General features: G+C 46.6%; 1 protein-coding gene across 10 annotated transcripts in view; it reads right to left on the reverse strand.

Moving 5' to 3' along the window:
* Nucleotides 1-20,776, reverse strand: part of TNS1 (tensin 1) — a 1,530,885-nt gene that overhangs the window by 450,948 nt on the left and 1,059,161 nt on the right. Inside the window, exon 1 of one of the 10 annotated variants that reach the window (XM_069227075.1) lies at nucleotides 12,272-12,289. The exons of the other annotated variants lie outside the window; for them this stretch is intronic. The gene's annotated coding sequence lies outside the window, so the exon portion shown is untranslated. Of the gene's footprint in view, nucleotides 1-12,271; nucleotides 12,290-20,776 lie in introns of those variants that run through there. 10 annotated transcript variants of the gene reach the window in all.

Genomic DNA, 20,776 nt, shown 5'->3' on the forward strand with positions numbered 1-20,776 from the left:
CTCCGACCGCCCGTGCATCCATCTTCGGCGCCCTTGTAGGGCGGCAGAAGCATTCCCTGCCTGTCTGCACCATGGCACCTCCGAAGGCTGGCCTGACATAAAAGCACATGTGGAATTCATCAGAAGCAAGATGCGTGCGCCAACTTGCTCTGACAAGCTATAATATTAACAGCATGTTTAATAACATCAGGTTCAGGCAGACAGAGCGGGGAAGGCTGGGTGAAACCAGGCCTATGCCAAGCCATCGAAAGTAAAGTACACTGTGGCATAGCAGACAATAGGGGACCCCAAATTATGTCTATACACTGCTATATGAACTGCAAACTAGAATTATTCTTAGGAACGGGGTGGACAAAACCATTCCCACCCATCCTAGTAAGCGAAGCCAGGTAACAGGGTCACATTGTGCACTTACTGAAATCCAGTCGGAGCACTGTTGTGTTTATTTGTAGAGCATGCATATTGCATGGATTGGTATCCCAGTGCTTTGGAGAAGGTGGGGGAGCCCTAGCTGGGGCCTGTTGGAACAGTCATGTTTACAGTTTATTCAGGGATTGCACTGGAGTGCAGCTTTCCACAGTAACACTGCCAAACATGTGGAGCTCTCAGGCCCACCCACCACACTCCTCTGTTCTTATGTTCCAATGATTTTACCAGTATGATTCATCAATGCTTGGGTTAAATGGGAAGGTCACGTCTGCTCTTACTGAAATCATGCCTGGCTAGACCACATCTTCAATTAGACGCCGGTGTGCCACCTGAATATCGAAGACGGAGTATCATGATATGGAAACCTCAAGGACAAAATATTGAAACTGAGATTCTGAAAGCCGTAAGTATAGATTTTCTATGCCTAACTCCACATATATGTACCTTGAGGTGAATATATATATATATATATTCACACGTTTCCTATGGAACATTTGACCTAACTATAACTACTAAGTGTTGATAGTCATTGGGTAATTATCTATCTATCTATCTATTCAGTGAAAAAAGCAAACATTACAGGAATGTTATAGTACATTCGAATTTACTCACACAGAACCACAAAATTTCATCAGTTATAGTTATTTCAAGTAACTATAATCCCCATTCATTTTCTAGAGACTTCTTTAGACAAAGCTACTGCAAAAAATGTTGAATGGAATTACACCAAATGTGGCACAAAACTAGACCTTGGTTAGCGGATTGTGCTTTTTGTGATTTGGTGTATATTTGTTCTGTAGTTTTTGAGAAATTATGGTTCATAAATAATTGTTTACCTGGACAGTTGGATATGTGAGAGTGTTGAGAAACTCTTGGGAGCATCAGTACAAAAAGCACGCATCCTGATTGGCTCAGGGAGCTTTATTTCCCTTGGGCCATTTCGCTTCCGCGGAGTGAACGCCTGACTGGCTGCCAGCAACATCAGAAAAAAGTTGCTGGCAGCCATTCCAGGACTGGGGGAATTAGCCCTCTGTCCTGGACAAAAAAAAGAAAAATAACATAAGGGGGCAGGGTAGTGATATCCTGATTTATCTGTGCACCCCTGCCATGCACTGCTTATCACTTTGCATGTTACATCAATCATGGCATTGTTCTATAACATCATTTATGACATCACTGATGACATCTCAAAATATGTCATTAATGACATCATCAAAGCTTCTTTTGTACACATTACACTATAAACAGATATAGCATTAGAGCTATGAAAGTAACTGCAAAATAGCAGAGAGAAATATGAAGCATCATTACTGCTCTCACACATACAATCCACATAGGTAATGCATGTTTGTGTTATGTGCAACATTGACCCTATACCATACACTTCATTGCTAGCCAAGTTCATGTTAACTATGAACCTGAGATAAAAGGGTAACTTATCCTGCACACAGTGTTCAATCTGTATACAACTGTTCAGGGAAAAACATGTTCCTCCAGCTACTGAAGCCCTGTTACATAACTGATGCCCTGCCACAGACAGTCTGTACTTGTCTGAAACCCCTGGCACTACACTGAACCTACAATGAGAAATCAGGTGGATGTAAGTGGAAGCGTGAGTACTGTGGATATTGTTAACTCTAGTTTACTTTGTACTACACTGTTTGCGGACAGTGAAAATCTCAAGAGAAATACACCAAAGAGTATTAAAGCATATCTACTAAAAACAGTGTACACAGGGGCGTAGCTTCAGGTGGGGACGTGGGGTGTTACACCCCCCTAATAAATGTATTTTGTGATGAATAGTTGGGTGAAGGTGCTTTTAGTCGGGTATGGTGAGGTGTCTGTCAGATTTCACCAGGAATTTTTACACACACAGAAATAAACGCACACACACTCTCTCCCTCTCTCTCTTCGCAAAGACTTCAAAAATGTTGGATATTTTGCTAAATAATGCGCTTTGTCTCACTTAGCAAACCTACCAATTCACATTCCTCTCCCTTTCCACTGCCCCTTAAGCACCTCTCAGGCGTCCTGTTTATTGTATAATGTATTTTAAAATCATGTGCCAGCGTGATTGTCGGGAAATCAGAAGCTAACACCCCCCCAATTATACTGACCAAGCTACGCCCCTGAATGTACACGCTATCAAAACGTATCCAAATAGCAATTATTCACTTAAAATGAGTAAGGTCTGAAGGAGCTAAAAAACATACTAACGGCAGCCTTCATACTGTGGTGAAAACTTTACAGATAACTCATCTTCTGAATCAAAACAAGCCCATGTACAGAGGTTAGTACCTGGTGCACGCAGTCTTCTATGCTAAGTAGAAATTGTCATGCTGAAACTGTTCTGTCTAATAATATTCAAGGCTGTTTACAATATTTAGTACATAGAACATAGAATATTTGCCCTGCTGGAAAGTTTTTTCTGCAGTTCCAAAAAACTTAAATGGAATCAACTGAATACAAGTCATCAACTGTCACCTGCACACGGAGTTACTCTTCAGTACAAACAGGGCCGTCCCTAAATTGGATGGAGCGTCGCAGCACCATGGACGGAAAGAACATTTGGTGTTTGTTGGAGGGGTGGGGGTTGTTGTAGTATGAGGAAGATGTGAGGATGGCAGGGGATTGACGGGAAGCTAACAATTAGGCTGAGGTACATCAAGGGCTGATTACAAGGTCCTTTACAGCACCCAATTGAGACCAAGTGGGATGGATGAGTTGCAGTTTGGATTTCATTAAGTCAGGCCGCTCCTTGCTGCACTCCCTCATAATATTGACGCCCAGGGCCTGGGCCGGACTTGCCCATGCCCATGGCCAGCCCTGAATACAAAGATTTATACCATGTTCAGTACCTCTACACACCTACGGTGTATTTTGAGCACATGCATTTCGGAAACATTTACACCGATTCGCTGGTACCAGGTGGTACAAATTTAGGTAGAAACGTAATGTGGTAGTTACCCACCACTATGTAGACTATAAAACAAACTAACACACTCATTGGATGATGCCATCAGTGATGTCATTGGTGAAGCCACTGAGATGTCACCAGTGATGTCATAAACAATCTCATAGAACATGTTAGGAGTGATGTAATATGTGAGGCCATAAGCAGCGCATGGTGAGGGTGCACCTTATAGTTAGCTCTGATAACTATAACTGGTGAATTTCTGTGTTTTTTTAGTTCAAAACGTTAATGTTGTCACTGACATAGTCACCTAACTATAACGTACTTTACCTTTGTTTTTCAGTGAATTTCTAACTTTAAAAAAAAATCTAAACCAGATCTTTTTAATCACACCTAACTGTAATGTTACTATAACCTTTGTCTTTTTCACCACAACTACCACACACTAAATGAGCGTACACATAAATAGTTGAGTAGCAGGTCGTTAAAGTGGAGTGCTGGTCCTGATGAAAGCCACAGACTGGGACTCCTAGCAGATGCCTGAAACATAACAACCCTAGGATAAGAGGGTGAATAATGCCCTCCTTATCTGTATATGTGCTTTTAACCTTACAGTAATCTACATGAATAAATCAGTTATTGTCCACTGACACCAGATAGGCAAATACCACAAAGCAAAGAGTTTTTGGCTAAAAGCCCAGGCCGCACACATGACATGGGCCTCTTAGCAGGTCCACGTGAAACCAGACTGCCAAAAGTTCCTTTTGCAGAAAGGTGAATTCCAAACTATAGACTGAGAAAAGTTTCAACCGTACAGAAATAATTACAAGAATACATGCTTGCCTTCACTTCCTATGCAAACTCGCTTCCCAAATACCTCAGGATGTGCCAACTTACAATTCTAACTAGAGGTTTGACATATTTGAAGGCCGGGGCTTGATGCTCGAATTAGATGGAGGTAGAAATTTTATTATCAGGAGATTTATATTTAAATGTTCGTGTTTTATGTTATGGGGTCCGTGTTTCTGCACAATATATATTTGCCACCTCGCTGTGCAGAATTTTGGAAAATGCACCGAACATGCATACGAATGTTTGGGAAGTGACTCTGGATTTTGCGCCTCGAAGCCTCCTTCGCCCCGCTCTAGTGCTCACAGCGCCCAGATGTCTGCGCTCCTGCATCTAATCTGCACCTCGAGCGCGAGGAAAGGCCGAGTTGTTTTGGAAAATGAAATAGCTGAGACCTTATAGCAAAGGCATTCACGTCCAGAACATTCCCGCGCCCCGCACTCATCGGTCCAGATCGGCAAGGTGATGGGCACCTTAACTCCTGTGTCAACAACCCGGGCTGAAGCGTTTTTTTCTCCCTACAGCAAAGGCTGTTTTCTTTCCTTCCACCGACGCCGAAAAGAAACTTCTATATAAGGCAAAGAAATGCCAGTCGAGAAAGAACAAAGTTAAAGGCCGAAATATATCTCGAGCGATTTCATATTTTGGTCTAGGAGACTTGGCCAGGTCTTTCAAAGGCATGGCACATGTTGGGCCCACTGCAGCGGGGGCAAGGGGGCGAGGAATGTGCCCAGAGTGTGCTAGGGATAAGAGAGATTTCAACATTTCCAAAACAAATATTACAGCGAGGGAGGGGGGAGGGCAGGCGCGGCCTCTCCGCGCATGATGCCGTCTGCAGTCCGCGGAGGATACACAGAGGCGAGCATGTCAGCTGTAAATTAATGAAAACATGTTTGGGGCGCCGCGGAAAGCGCCCTATATGGTCGGGTCGGTCAGTTCACAAGGACTGAGTGACTTCATTCTGTCTGGAGGTCTACGGCGGGCCACTCGGAGTACGAGACAAAATGATGTGTCAAGGAAGGAATACATTGGGCGCCAAACATTACATTGTGTGGGCAAATCGTATATCACCTTGCAGGAGGACAGCTGCAGTATGTAGAGTCAAAATGGAACATCGTATAGCTGGTCCTGAGTGTAGCTTGTGTGTCCAGGCACATGAGGTCCGCGTCTACCTCGGATGCGGGGGGGGGGGGCTGCCTACTCACAGCTTTTCTTAGCTTTGGGACGGCTATATCCATGGATAAGGGAGGGGGGTGGGGGGGAAGGGTTATAGGGCCCATATCTAACCCCAGTAGGTAGCAGGGGCGAAACAAAACTCGGCCCTGTGGAAGTTATCATGAATGGGCCCCCACACTTACATCAGTAAGGGCTGAGGGGGGGCACCTCCAGTATGGGTAAGCTTGGGGGCCCCCAACACTGCAGGGGCTGTGGGGGCCTCTGTTATTCCCCTTCCTGGTAGGCAGACCCAGTAGCGGCCGTCGCAAATGTCAAGGGAGGCCGGGGGGAACGACTGGGGAGGAAGGGGGAAAACACATTTAACAAAATAAAAACACAATTTTCGTTGTGCCACCCTCTCTAGCCGCCTCCAGCCACCTCGCTCCTCTTGCGGTGTCCAAGCATTCACTGGGACACCAGCACAGGCTCTCCAGCAATCCTGGTGCTGCTTTCATGCTAAACCTAGTATGAAAGCAGCGTCAGGTTTGGTCTGAGCAGCAGCGACTGCTTATTCAGACACAAGCCTGGGCTCTCAGGCAGCTGGCCAAACACATATGCACTCTTAGGTGCACTCTCTCCTCATCCCCCTCCCACCTCCCGTGGCACAGCCTCACCCCCTCCCTGTACTGCTGGCTGAGCAAGCAGATGAAAAATAAAACAATGGTACAACTATCGTTTTATTTTTAATCTGGTGGCTCAGCCAGGGGGGCGACACTCCTCCACCACTGAGGAGGAGCCGCCCCTGGTCACACCCGACAGGTGGACAATCAACACCTTACCCTAGGAGACACCTTACAACGCTCATGTCTAGCGCCTAAATGGTATCTTTCATGCCTAGAACCAATGAATGAACCAATGGATGCTCCATATCCAACCCTAAGAGGACACTTGGCATCATTAGCCCCTGAGGCCATCTACCATGCACATCTACCAAGGAGTGAGCACCCCACAGAAGGGCCCAAGGAGGGCAGATTTCATGTCTCTGCAGGTGGAAGGGCGTACACACATTCACCAACCTCTTCTGAACGGGCATCTTTCTGAAATGTTTCTGTTTTGTGTGTAGGTGTTTGGAGAGCGGCTCTCAGCAGTGTAGCTGTTCTATATTTATGGCAGAATTATGCAGTGCAGCTGTCACCATCACATGCCCTGTGGCTGCAGGAAGCTTGCATTGTTCTGGGAAATAGGTGGATGTTTCAAATTCCTCCTCAGTGCAGTCACTTCTCTACCCTTAGCTAACATTAATTCCCTCCCAACATTACTAATTAGCAGCAGGAAGTGGGTTGGACGGTATCTAATGCCTCATGGTACCCACCAGGATGGGATCAGCTGGGGTCAGGCAGAGGTTGCTGAGTGATTTTAGGTTGGGCTGTGGCTTGCAGTTACAGTCATTGCTTGGTATGTGCATGATGGGGAGGAAAAACATGTATTAAGAAATAAGCCTCAACACTGGGGGTCTGTGACAGAGGTGTGTGGCTCTCCTTTGTGAAAGAACTTTACGCATGTGCAGCATAATGACCTCATCAAATTCACGTGTACCCATCCGTGTTGTAAATTATTATCAGTGCACTCTAGCATGACACTGGGCAGGTCCCTGGAACTGGTGAAGGGATCATGCTGGGCTGCCGCCAAGTAACTTGATTGTTAATGCCCCCGAAGAACATTGCTTTTGATGAGGCTAACTAATGAAAAGTGCTTTCACTCCCCCTCCGTAAAGAGGCGCTTCCGATCACTGTGGTCCTGGTTCTGAAGCCTGTCATCAGGATATAGGTGTCATCAACCAACCTGTTGGGTTCTCTCTGTGTCTTTGGGTAACTCCCATAACTTAGTTAACTGTCCTCATTAAGACCGACCCTCAGAATGCCCTTTGACCCTCTCCCATTAATGAGACTGACTATGGTAATACAGCTGGACCACTTGAGCGTCTCACATTGATGAAGTTGGCTGGCTTCTATCAGTCTGTCTTGATAAACTTCTTGGGCCTGTTCCATTGATGAGGTGAATGCCTTAAAAAGCTCTCCCCTTTCCGTACCACTTTGACTTGTTTCAATGATGGACTGCATCCAATAATTTGGATGTGCACCTTAAGCCTCTTCTATTATAGATGTCTGTCTTTAGGGAGTGGCAACCTGTATGTACCCCTAACCTTTCCCATTCATGGAATTGACAGCATTAAACAAGTTTGAGGTTAGACGTTGGACACACAATGATGGACTTCTTAAACATCTTGCCTTGGTCTAGAAATGTGAAAGCCATTTAATCTCTCACACTGATGGAACTGGTGTCCTGCAGTAAGTTGCGTTCCTTGAGCCCCCAATAAATTTGATACTGGACAACCACTTTGACACTCTCCTGATGTTGGAATTCAGTGTCAACAATAAGTCCCTTCTTGGAAAGGGCCTTTGAGCCTCCTTTATTGATGGATTCAACAGACTTTTGAAGAATTGATCCCCTGATGACCCCTTGAAGAGCTCATATAACATGCAGTTGATTACCTGCGATCAGCTGGATCCAGAACAGCCCTCTGAGTCTCTCCTATTGAAGGCACTGACTGCCTCAAATCCATGGCCTGGACTTTTCAAGCTGTGCATGGCAGCAACAATGCTGTCTCCCCTTATTAGTGACAAGTATAGTTGAATATTGTTAGAAATTGTTTTTTTGGTTGGCAGTCAGGTTACTCTCTGTCCAAGCAAGAACCCTCACTCTAGTCAGGGTAAGTCACACACAATCCAAAATCAGCCTGTACCCACCCTCTGGTAGCTTGGCACGAGCAGTCAGGCTTAACTTAGAAGGCAATGTGTAAAGCATTTGTGCAATAAATCATACAATACCATAATATAACACCACAAAAATACACCACACAGTGTTTAGAAAAATATACAATATTTATCTGGGTATTTGCAGGTCAAAACGATCAAAGTTGCAATATGAATTTGTAAAGATATCACTAAAAAGTGATATAAAGTGTCTTAAGTCTTTAAAAAGTAAACAAAGTCTCTTTCAAGCACAAAGTACCTGGTTTGGAGTGGAAAATCTCCGCAGAGGGCCGCAGAAGAGGAGATGCGTGGAAAAATGGTGTGTGCGTCGGTTACGCCCCTTCACACACGGATTTGCGTCAGTATTTTTCACGCGGGGAGACGTGCGTCGTTCTACGGGAGGAAAAATGGTGTGTGCGTCGGTTGCGCCCCTTCACACACGGACTTGCGTCGTTATTTTTCACTCGGGGAAGACGTGTGTCGTTTTCCAGCACGCAGACCGTCTCCTTCTATGGGTCGCGGGGATTACCAGATGTCCTGGGTCTGTGCGTGGATTCTCCTGCTTGTTTTCCGGCTGCGCGTCGTTCCGCGGGGCTGTGCGTCGAAGTTTCGATCTCAAGGCAGGCGTCGCGTCGATTTGTCCTCTGGAAGTCGGGCGGCGTTGTCCTTGCGAGGCCGTGCGTCGAAGTTCCGGTCGTCCCGAAGGCGTCGCGTCGATCAGCGTCGGTATGCAGCGTTTTTCTCGCCGCGGAACAAGCTGTGCGTCGGAAATTTCGGCGCACGAAGCGTCCAGGTGAAAGAGAGAAGTCTTTTTGGTCCTGAGACTTCAGGGAACAGGAGGCAAGCTCTATCCAAGCCCTTGGAGAGCACTTTTACAGCCAGACAAGAGTTCAGCAAGGCAGCAGGCCAACAGCAAGGCAGCAGTCCTTTGTAGAAAAGCAGACAGGTGAGTCCTTTGAGCAGCCAGGCAGTTCTTCTTGGAAGGATGTCGTTTCTGGTTCAGGGTTCTTCTCCAGCAAGTGTCTCATGAGGTAGGGCAGAGGCCCTATTTTATACTAAGTTGTGCCTTTGAAGTGGGGGTGACTTCAAAGAGGGCCTAAGAAATACAACAAGCCCCCTTTCAGTTTAATCCTGTCTGCCAGAGTCCCAGTAGGGGGTGTGGCAGTCCTTTGTGTGAGGGCAGGCCCTCCACCCTCCCAGCCCAGGAAGACCCATTAAAAATGCAGATGTATGCAAGTGAGGCTGAGTACCCTGTGTTTGGGGTGTGTCTGAGTGAATGCACAAGGAGCTGTCAACTGAACCTAGCCAGACGTGGATTGAAGGGCACAGAAAGATTTAAGTGCAAAGAAATGCTCACTTTCTAAAAGTGGCATTTCTAGAATAGTAATATTAAATCCGACTTCACCAATCAGCAGGATTTTATATTACCATTCTGGCCATAATAAATATGACCTTCCTGCTCCTTTCAGATCAGCAGCTGCCACTTCAACAGTGTATGAGGGCAGCCCCAATGTTAGCCTATGAAGGGAGCAGGCCTCACAGTAGTGTAAAAACGAATTTAGGAGTTTTACACTACCAGAACATATAACTACACAGGTACATGTCCTGCCTTTTACCCACACAGCACCCTGCTATAGGGGTTACCTAGGGCACACATTAGGGGTGACTTATATGTAGAAAAAGGGGAGTTCTAGGCTTGGCAAGTACTTTTAAACGCCAAGTCGAAGTGGCAGTGAAACTGCACACACAGGCCTTGCAATGGCAGGCCTGAGACAAGGTTAAGGGGCTACTGAAGTGGGTGGCACAACCAGTGCTGCAGGCCCACTAGTAGCATTTAACCTACAGGCCCTAGGCACATATAGTGCACTCTACTAGGGACTTATAAGTAAATTAAATAGCCAATCATGGATAAACCAATCAATAGTACAATTTACACAGAGAGCATATGAACTTTAGCACTGGTTAGCAGTGGTAAAGTGCCCAGAGGTCAAAAGCCAACAACAACAGGTCAGAAAAAATAGGAGGAAGGAGGCAAAAAGTTTGGGGATGACCCTGTCAAAAAGCCAGGTCTAACAAATATTATCTGAAGCGTGACCATTGCTCTGGCTGAGGCTGTGAGGCCATCATGGACTCCTTTAGCTCTCCCTGCGAACAAGGATGACTTATAATGAGTGAACAGTAATGCAAGGTCTCTCTTGAGATGATAGAACCCGCTCTTGGCCACATTGGTTAACTATGAATACATTAATCAATTGAAAATGGCACCCAGGTGTTGACCCAAACTCATTGGTTTCTTGGATGTCACATTGCATTGAATGCCCTGCTGAAATAGGGCTCATCTACATCTTCGACAATCATGCCAGTCTCTCTGATGGGTGGGAGCAGCGGACAGAGTTTAGAAAATGGCTTATATAAGGCAAAAATACACAATCATGTCAGATAACTATACAGTGCTTCTAGATATATATTCTTCAGCTTTACAATGACTGACCCTAGCCCATTTTATAAAATTTGATGAAGTGCCAACGTCACCAAGTTTGGGAAATTATGGTCCGAATTTAAGAAGAGTGGCACTGCATCCAATGCAGCGCCGCTTTTCTTGCGCCCCCCTTAGTGCCCCCTTGCTGCCACCATGTGTGAGCCGTATTTAATATACGGCGCACCATGACGCAGGGTAAGGGTAATAGCGGCAAAAGTTATAACGCTATTGATGTACTGTGCAGGATTAGCACCAACATTTTGGCTTTAATCCTGCAGAGTGCATCGGGCCCATTGAAACCAATGGTATGCCCCCTTTTAATGCCTGCTCCGTGCAGGCTTTAAAAATAGCTGCTAAAAATGGCACAGTGGAATCTCGTAGATTCCACTGCACCATTTTTTTGGTCCCCCTAACGAGGGAACCCCCCCACTTTGCATACATTACGCCTGGTGCAGGCATAATGTGGCACAAAGGGTTACAAAGTAGCACAATGCATGCATTGCGCCACTTTTTAAATATGGTGGGGCGAATTTGGTCTTATTATGCCACATGAGCGTCATAAAAAATGATGCTAAAGTGGCGCAAGGAGATGCTAGGCCCTCTTAAATCTGGGCCTATGTGTGCCAAGTCATGAGCCTTGGCATGAGTGAAATGTCAATACGGGTGGGCAGAAACACTCAGAACAGAGGACAACCAAACCATACTCAAATCACTATAGCGAATAGAAGAGGTAACCATGTTATTGGGCACTCCACGTATTTATGTGGCAAAAACGAGGCGTTCAGAGATTTATACAACGCTTAGTGAATCAACTGCAAATTGACACAAAGACAGAACTGTAGAAAGTCACAGATTTTAGGGGTGTGCAAAGTGAACGGCATCAACCTGTGCCTTTCTTATACTTTGCTAACTTCATAAAGTTAGCAAAGCTAAAGAAATTAACAGCAGGTGAAAAACTGGAAAATATGATTTGTGAAACCCACAAAAACCTACTTACTTTGCAGGCTGATAGTCCCATATGAAAGTTTCTTGCAGGAAAAAAAACTTCTGCCAAAAACTTTTCCTGGAAAGTGGGAGATTCCTGGGTGAAGAAACACGGAAAAATCTACTAAATATTTACTTACTCTGCAGGTTGATAGTCCCATATAATAGTCCCATATGATTTTCTTGCAGGAAAAACTGCTCATGCCCAAATAAATTATTGGAAAGTTTGCCTCCAGGAGCACTTTTAAATGGTGATGATATGACAGAAAGATGTAAATCCTGTTTAATTATAATATTGCACACACCTAGTTTCAATACGAACAACACATAGCTGCTAAGGTTTCAGATTGGTATGTGTGACATTTTCATAATCTCAGTGTAATTATGAGAGATATTTCAACGACTATGAGTGACACTTTCTCACGAGCAAAATCAAGCAATGAAAACAAAGGAAACATATAAATATCAGAAATTACACTAATTTGAGCAATGAGAAACTAAAAGATTACAAAACTGCTGCAGAAAAACAGGAATGGAAGGGCACTAACTAGCCTAGTGCCCTTGTAACCTGATCGCACTGATAAACAAACCTGTAACCATGATATTAAATAAGTCTTTCAGGAAACACTGTAAGCACTAAGCTCTCACCTACTGTGATGATGATCATATCCACAGCGGAAGACTAGAGGACTCTGGCATCACCTGTAATAGAGCTTGGCAGGCAGTGCCCGGGTTGTGGCGCCGCAGCCCGGTGGGCTGGGTCCGTTGCGGTGATCATGATGCTGCTGCGTCAGTGACTCCAAAGTGGTAGCCAATCACGGCCGGCCGTTGCTGGGGTGGGGAGATGCGGAGGCCTGGCGGGAATTGAAGGAATCATGACTCGTCGCAGGACAGATAAGATTATATATTTTCTCCTGGGCACTGCTGATTAAAGCAGCTAACTCAGCGAGACCAGCCCGGCCTACCGGGCAAAGGCCAGTAGCTCAACTGTGCTGGCCGCTGTTAGACCTGACATGCCTTAGGGTGGTCACCCCTAACTTTTTGCCTGCCTCCCTCCACTTTTTGGACTCTGCTTTGCTGGCTTTTAGACTCTGCGCACTTTACCACTGCTAAACAGTGCTAAAGTGCATTTGCTCTCTCCCTTTTAAACATAGTAACCTTGGATCATACCTGATTGGACTATTTAATTTACTTATACGTCCCTAGTAATGTGCACTATATGTGCCTAGGGCCCGTAGATTAAATGCTACTAGTGGGCCTGCAGCACTGGTTGTGCCACCCACTGAAGTAGCCCCTTTACCTTGTCCCAGGCCTGCCATTGCAAGGCCTGTATGTGCAGTTTCACTGTCACCTCGACTTGGCATTTAAAAGTACTTGCCAAGCCTAAACCTCCCCTTTCTCCACATGTAAGTCACCTCTAATGTGTGCCCTAGGTAACCCCTAGAGCAGGGTGCTGTGCGGGTAAAAGGCAGTACATGTACCTGTGTAGTTTACATGTCCTGGTAGTGTAAAACTCCTAAATTCGTTTTTGCACTACTCTGAGGCCTGCTCCCTTCATAGGCTAACATTGGGGCTGCCCTCATACAGTATTGAAGTGGTAGCTGCTGATCAGAAAGGAGTAGGAAGGTAATATTTAGTATGGCCAGAATGGTAATACCAAGTCCTGCTGACTGGTGAAGTTGGATTTGATATTATTATTCTAGAAATGCCACTTTTAGAAAGTGAGCATTTCTTTGCACTTAAATCTTTCTGTGCCTTACAATCCACGTCTGGCTGGGCTTGGTTGACAGCTCCTTGTGCATTCACTCAGACACACCCCAAACACAGGGTACGCAGTCTCCCTTGCATACATCTGCATTTTGAATGGGTCTTCCTGGGCTGGGAGTGTGGAGGGCCTGCTCTCACACAAAGGACTCCCACACCCCCTACTGGGACCCTGCAGACAGGATTGAACTGAAAGGGGACCTGGTGCACTTCTTAGCCACTCTTTGAAGTCTCCCCCACTTCAAAGGCACATTTGGGTATAAAACAGGGCCTCTGCCCTACCTCATGAGACACTTGCTGGAGAAGAAACCTGAACCAGAAACTACATCCTGCCAAGAAGAACTGCCTGGCTGCTCAAAGGACTCACCTGTCTGCTTTCTCCAAAGGACTGCTGCCTTGCTGTTGGCCTGCTGCCTTGCTATACTCTTGTCTGGCTGTAAACGTGCTCTACAAGGGCTTGGATAGAGCTTGCCTCCTGTTCCCTGAAGTCTCAGGACCAAAAAGACTTCTCTTTTTCATTTGGACTCTTCGTGCGCCGAAAATTTCGACGCACAGCTTGTTCCGCGGCGAGAAAAACGTTGCACACCGACGCTGATCGACGCGACGCCTTTGGGGCGACCAGAACTTCGACGCACGGGCTCGCAAGGACAACGCCGCCCGACTTCTAGAGGGGAAATCGACGCAACGCCTGCCGTGAGAGCGAAACTTCGACGCACAGCCCTGCGGAAAGACGCACAGCCGGAAAACAAGCAGGGGACTCCACGCACAGACCCCGGGACATCTGGTAATCCCCGCAACCCACAGAAAGAGACTGTCCGCGTGCCGGAAAACGACGCACAACTTCCCCGCATGAAAAATAACGACGCAAGTCTGTGTGTGCTGGGGAGAAATCGGCGCACACACCCATTTTCCACGTATCTCTTCTTCTGTGGCCCTCTGAGGAGATTTTCCACTCCAAACCAGGTACTTTGTGCTTGAAAGAGACTTTGTTTGCTTTTTAAAGACTTAAGACACTTTATATCACTTTCCAGTGATATCTCTACAATTTCACATTGCATCTTTATTCGTTTTGACCTACAATTATCCTGATAAATATTATATATTTTTCTAAACACTGTGTGGTGTATTTTTGTGGTGCTATATTGTGGTATTGTATGATTTATTGCACAAATACTTTACACATTGCCTTCTAAGTTAAGCCTGACTGCTCGTGCCAAGCTACCAGAGGGTGGGCACAGGCTAATTTTGGATTGTGTGTGACTTACACTTAGAGTGAGGGTTCTTGCTTGGACAGAGGGTAACCTGACTGCGAACCAAAAACCCCATTTCTAACATTGGTGATCAGCGGTGAGGATAGGACTTGTATTTGTGCAGTGACATACAGTAGCTAAGTATTTCACTACCGACCCACAGTTGAAGGTCAACTTGATTTTTATCTCTTTTTTTGAAAATTCGTTTTTCCTGACAATTTTCAAAAACTAAATCCTCACTCAACATGTCTCTGATGGGGTCTCAAGTAGGAGACTTTGACCTAGTCCTGTTGGATACATATACGGTCAAACAGCTAAGAGGGTTCTGCAGGGCAATGAAGGTACCCACCCAAGGGGCCTCCAAAAAGGAGGACTTTCAAGTGGCGCTGAGGGCCTGGGCAGAAGCCCATTTAGAGGAGGATGATGAGGAAGAGGAGCCAGAAAATGGCCCCTCAGAGGATTTGTTGCTATCAGTGGATGATGTTACCACTGCAATTGTGCCCCCTTCCAGACCAGGGAGCAGTGTCTCTGTGCAAAGCCTGACCGCAGAGGAAAGGAGAGAGGAAAGGGAGTTCCACGTGCAAATGGCAAAACTGAAAATTGAGGCTCAACAGGAGGAAAGAAAGGCTGAAAGAGCAGCCAAACAGATTGAAGCTGAAAGAGCTGAAGCTGCAGCTGAGAGAGCCTTGGCTGAAAATAAATCGTTATTGGCTCATGAACTGAGTCTCAAGGAGCTGGATCTCAAGGCAAAGCAGTCTGAATCCAGCAATAATGGTGGCAGCATACAGACAGGACCTGCTGGAGAAAAGAAGGTTTGTATACCCAAAAATGTGGTGCCCAGTTTTGTGGTGGGAGATGACATAGATAAATGGTTAGCTGCTTATGAAGTTGCACTAAGGGCTCATGAGGTTACTGAAGGGCAATGGGGGGTAGCTATGTGGGGTTATGTGCCGCCATTGGGGAGGGACACACTTCTCACATTGGATCAACCTGATCAAAACACATACCCACTTCAGAAAGCCACTTTACTTGCCAAGTTTGGGCTGACCCCTGAGGGATACCGTCAGAGGTTTAGGGACAGCACCAAACAAACCTCACAAACATGGGTAGATTTCTTTGACTTTTCCAGTAAGGTACTGAATGGATGGGTGCGTGGCAACAAAGTAGATAATTATAAAGGGTTATATGACTTGATTCTGAGAGAGCATATGCTCAATGTTACCTAAACAGAGTTGCGCCAGCACTTGGTAGATAGTAAGCTGACTGATCCCAGGAAGCTTGCTGAGGAGGCAGACCTCTGGGTTAGCACCAGAGTGTCCAAAAAGGTACCTGGGGGGGACACCCACAAAGGTGGTCAGGGTTCCCAACAGAAGAAAGAGGGGGGAGATAAACTTACAGATAAGGAACTCTCAAAAGGCCCCCAAAAGAATTCCCAGGGAGGGGGTGGCAACCATTCCTTTTCCAGATTTGGGAAAAAGCCAGGGACATATGATAAGTCAGGGAAATCCAACCCCAAATGCATGGAGTGTTACCAGTATGGTCACTATAAAGGTGACCCCCAGTGCTCCAAGAGGGCACCGTCCACTACCGGACAGACACCTGGGTTGACTAGTGTAGTGCTCGGGGGGAGATGGACCCAGATAGCTTTGGGGAGCAGGTAGAGATTTCCCTAGTGTCCCTGGGAGAAAGAGAAATGGTGCCCAAAGCCCACATGCCCCGAAATACTTCCAAGTACAGGCAGTGGGTCACCATTGATGGGCAGAAGGTAGAGGCTCTGCGTGACACAGGAGCCAGTATGACTACTATCAAGAGTCAGCTGGTGTCAACAGAGCAGATAGTCCCTAATACATTCCACCAGGTCATAGTCGCTGACAATCGTGAGAGTCACCTACCGGTGGCTCTGGTTCCCTTTGAGTGGGGGGGTCTCTGGTACTCTGAAAGTAGCTGTGAGTCCTGCCATGCCTGTAGATTGTCTGTTAGGCAATGATCTTGAGCATACTGCTTGGAAAGAAGTAGAGCTCAGATCTCACCTGGAGATGTTAGGGTTACCTGAGTGGGTCTGCATAACCACACGGTCCATGGCTGCCCGGGAAAGGAGTCAAGGGCGTCTGGAGCCTGGAAAGATGGCCCAGACAGCTGCCACGAGGAAGGGCAAGAGGCGCGGGAAACTCGCCTCCAATGTTCCCACGGTGGTGGACGAGGCCCCTGAGGAGGAGGAGGCCCCTGAGCCAACTGGGGACATAGCTGACCTGGGTAACCTACCTGAACTTGCTGGCTGGCAAGTAGAAGGGGGGCCAACCAGGGCAGCATTCTGCAAGGCGCAGAAGGAATGCCCCACCCTTGAGCGTCTGAGGAAACAGGCCACAGCCCAAGCAGCAGGTGACGCCTCTGGCACTCACCATATTTACTGGGAGAATGATCTCCTTTACAGTGAGCGTAGGGTTCCAGGTCCTGGGGCACCCGTGTGCTGGTGGTCCCCCAGTGTTACAGGAAATTCCTACTAGGCCTGGCTCACGACATTCCCCTGGCAGGACACCTGGGCCAAGACAAGACCTTTGACAGGCTTGACATCCACTTTCATTGGCCCAGAATGAGGACAGCCTCAGTTAACTTCTGCAGAGCTTGCCCCACCTGCCAGGCTAGTGGGAAGACAGGGAAACGGCTTAAAGCTCCCCTAATCCCACTCCCAGTCATTGGCACCGCCTTTGAAAGGGTGGGCATCAACATTGTTGGTCCCTTGGACCCCAAAACTGCCTTGGGCAACAGGTTTATCCTGGTTTTGGTGGACCATGCCACCCGCTATCCAGAGGCAATCCCTCTGAGAACAGTGACTGCACCGGTGGTGACCAGAGCCCTGTTGGGAATATTTACCCGTGTGGGATTCCCTAAGGAGGTCGTGTCTGACCGTGGAACAAACTTCATGTCTGCATACATGAAGGCCATGTGGGATGAGTGTGGGGTGACCTACCGGTTTACCACCCCTTATCACCCTCAATCCAATGGGCTTGTTGAGAAATTCAACCAGACCCTGAAAGGCATGATTGGTGGCCTCGTCCAATTCAGCACGTTTTTATTAAAGAGAAGTGGTGTATTCCAAAGTTGAATTTCAAAGTCCAACTGAGTTTCAGCCAACACATGTTTCGCCCCACACAGCGTATACGCCAGGCTTTCTCAAGGCACGTTATTTGAAAGCATAGTTCTTCAGGCTAATTACCACAGTAATTATAGAGGATCTAAATTATAAGAAGCAAGCAGTGTTTACAATTCCGACGCGTCCATTTTGTGGTGCTATATTGTGGTATTGTATGATTTATTGCACAAATACTTTACACATTGCCTTCTAAGTTAAGCCTGACTGCTCGTGCCAAGCTACCAGAGGGTGGGCACAGGTTAATTTTGGATCGTGTGTGACTTACCCTGACTAGAGTGAGGGTTCTTGCTTGGACAGAGGGTAACCTGACTGCCAACCAAAAACCCCATTTCTAACAGCCGCCCACAGACCAGAGTCAGCCACAGTGACAGGCCGGTGGGTTATGGGAATTTATTATTTATTTCCCGCTGGCCATGGCTGCAACTAAGCAACTGAGCCGACCGGAGGTTCCCACCGTGGAGGTTCACAGCTCCCTGCCAGCCACCACCACCATGGCCTGCTGCGGTGAGCAAGGGGGTTGGAGGATTCAACACCTCAGTGCGGTGATGCGGAGCACCACACTGAAATGCGTTAGACTCACACCTGATGTGTGATACTTTGCAGGACTAACAAAAAACAGGGTCATCTGTTTCAAATTCAGTGATTTCTCATTGGTTAGTGCGTAGTGATATGGCAGAATCGTGGGGAGGATTATTTCAAGACCTGAAAGGCCCTGAACAACAATCAATTCTGAAGTCTGTCTTTACAAACAACTGGCCACGAGCGATGTGGAATGGTCCAAGGTTGCAAACCGAATGGTATCAAGAGATGGGATTTCAAACTAAATGTGTGCAAATTTGTAAAAAGTTTTCAGCTAGAGCTTTTTTGATTTTATGTTAAATTCTAAATGTTAAAAAACTTAGTGAAGCTTGCAAAGTAATATTAATAATAATAATAATAATAATCATCATAATAAAATAGCAAATAGAGTAAGTTTGTTTGAGAAAACCTCAGCAAAAAGAAAAAAATATGCCTTAAATTAGAGAATACTTTTGTGTAAAAAAGAAATCAAGAAAATTGTCTTGAAAAAACCTCCTGTGTGCAAAAATTCTGTTGCAAGTGAAACTGAATGAAGAAGGTAAAGTCGAAACACTCCAAACTTTATTCACCACCTTTCCTAAGCCTTGCACCCCCACTCGAGCGCATTGTGGGAGGCTGATGAAGACTACTGTGCTTAGAAGCAGGGGTTCAGCAGGCAGCAGGCTGCTAGCATTTTGCAGCCTTTAATAATTTAATTTCATAGATACTTTATTCTGATATTTGGTTATCCTGTTCCTATTATATAGCATACAGGTGTTTTGAGTGTGTCAGTCTGTGTTATGTGCATGTGGGGGTAACTTTGGCCCAGGTTTACAAGAATATGGTGCATCAGTACTGATGTGCCAGATTTCTTGCACTCCCCACCGGCATCTAATGACACCATGGGTGAGCCGTATTTACAACATGGCGCACCGTGGCGAATGTTAGACCAATAGTATCCACATATTTGACGATATTGTGGCGCTTTGCTGCACCAGCGTCAAAAATGTTGACACCAGTGTGGCAAGGTTCAAGGAGGCAAGGAGGCCCATTAATTTCAATGGGTGCATCCATTTAACGTCTGCTTTGAGCAGGCGTTAAAAATGACACCAAAAGTGGCGCAATTAAATCTTGTAGATTTCGTTGCACCATTTTTGCGGACCTCCTAACGCTGGATAATCCCCTTGCATACATTATGCCTGGTGCAAGCGTAATGTGGGCGCAAGGGGTCGCAAAGTGGTGCAATGTGTGCATTGCGCCACTTTGTAAACATGGTGCGCAATTTTTGCCTCGTTGAGCCACATTAGCGTAAAAGAAAATCATGCTAATGTGGCACAAGGAGGCACTAGGACTTTGTAAATCTGGCCCTTTGTGTGTGTTTTACGTCTTCTGAGGTCGTCACCCGAAGCTGTTTATTATATCATTGCTGGGGACACACCTTTGTTTCAAAGCTGTCAGGCTTTATCAGAGAATTTGTGCTGTGTGTTATGCACATTTTGGTAAAGTCATAGTCTGCTCATATTAATTACAAATCAGCAATCACTTGTTGTAACAGTCTTGGGTTGAATACCTCTAGAGCTGGAGAAACACGTGTTCCAAAGTCGCAGAATCTCTAGCTAACGTTTAGCAGCCTTAATTGTGTACTTGTAGGGGGTACCTTATTCCGTATACATTAATAACTGAGGCGTTCGTGTGGAAACTGGCTGTTGGGGGTCTTGTTACAGAGGCCTTTAAGGAGGAAAAAAGCCCTGACATCTTACATCCTCAGTCACGCGCCTAGATATTGTGTGGCTGTCAGCCACCCAGTCACCCTGGCACCTCACTGGCCCTGCTCCAGGGGCCGGGGTTGCTGCCGAGTAGCAGGACGCCGACAGCAGAGTTCCCTTAAGGACAGCAGACAGACTCTGGGTGACAGCGGACCCCACTGGCTCTGACGCACATCCTGGGGGACGCGCCCACCGTGCGCGCCGAGTCTTTCCACTGGTGTTTGCGTCTCTCTGTTTTGATGCTGTAGCCTCCGCTTTAAAAGGAAGTCTTGAGTGTCGGGCGATGCACTCAGCTGAGTGGAGGCAGGAAGGAAGAGGAAGGGGACGCACAGCTCCTGGTACCCTGAGAGCACGCGACGGAGCCCTTGGGGCAGGATGCAGCGGAGATGGCCCGGAGCAGCAGCTTCTTACAGTGTCTGTTGGCATCTTCTTGAGATCACACACTGTGTCAGCGAGGAATGCACGTGTTGGCTTCTGCTCTGCAGCGCTGTTTATTTCCATCCAACCAACAGTTGCGCAGCTTCCGCGAATACATCGGATTTCACGCAGAGCGCGTTCAGAGCAGCTTCGTGTTATGGCACATATCAGGCTGTGCGCAAAGTAACTCTTGCGGTCTGCGCCCCACCTGATTCTGCGCACACCAGATCCTGCGCACACCTGATTC

Source organism: Pleurodeles waltl, chromosome 3_2, assembly GCF_031143425.1.
Source record: "Pleurodeles waltl isolate 20211129_DDA chromosome 3_2, aPleWal1.hap1.20221129, whole genome shotgun sequence".
NCBI lineage: Eukaryota > Metazoa > Chordata > Amphibia > Caudata > Salamandridae > Pleurodeles > Pleurodeles waltl.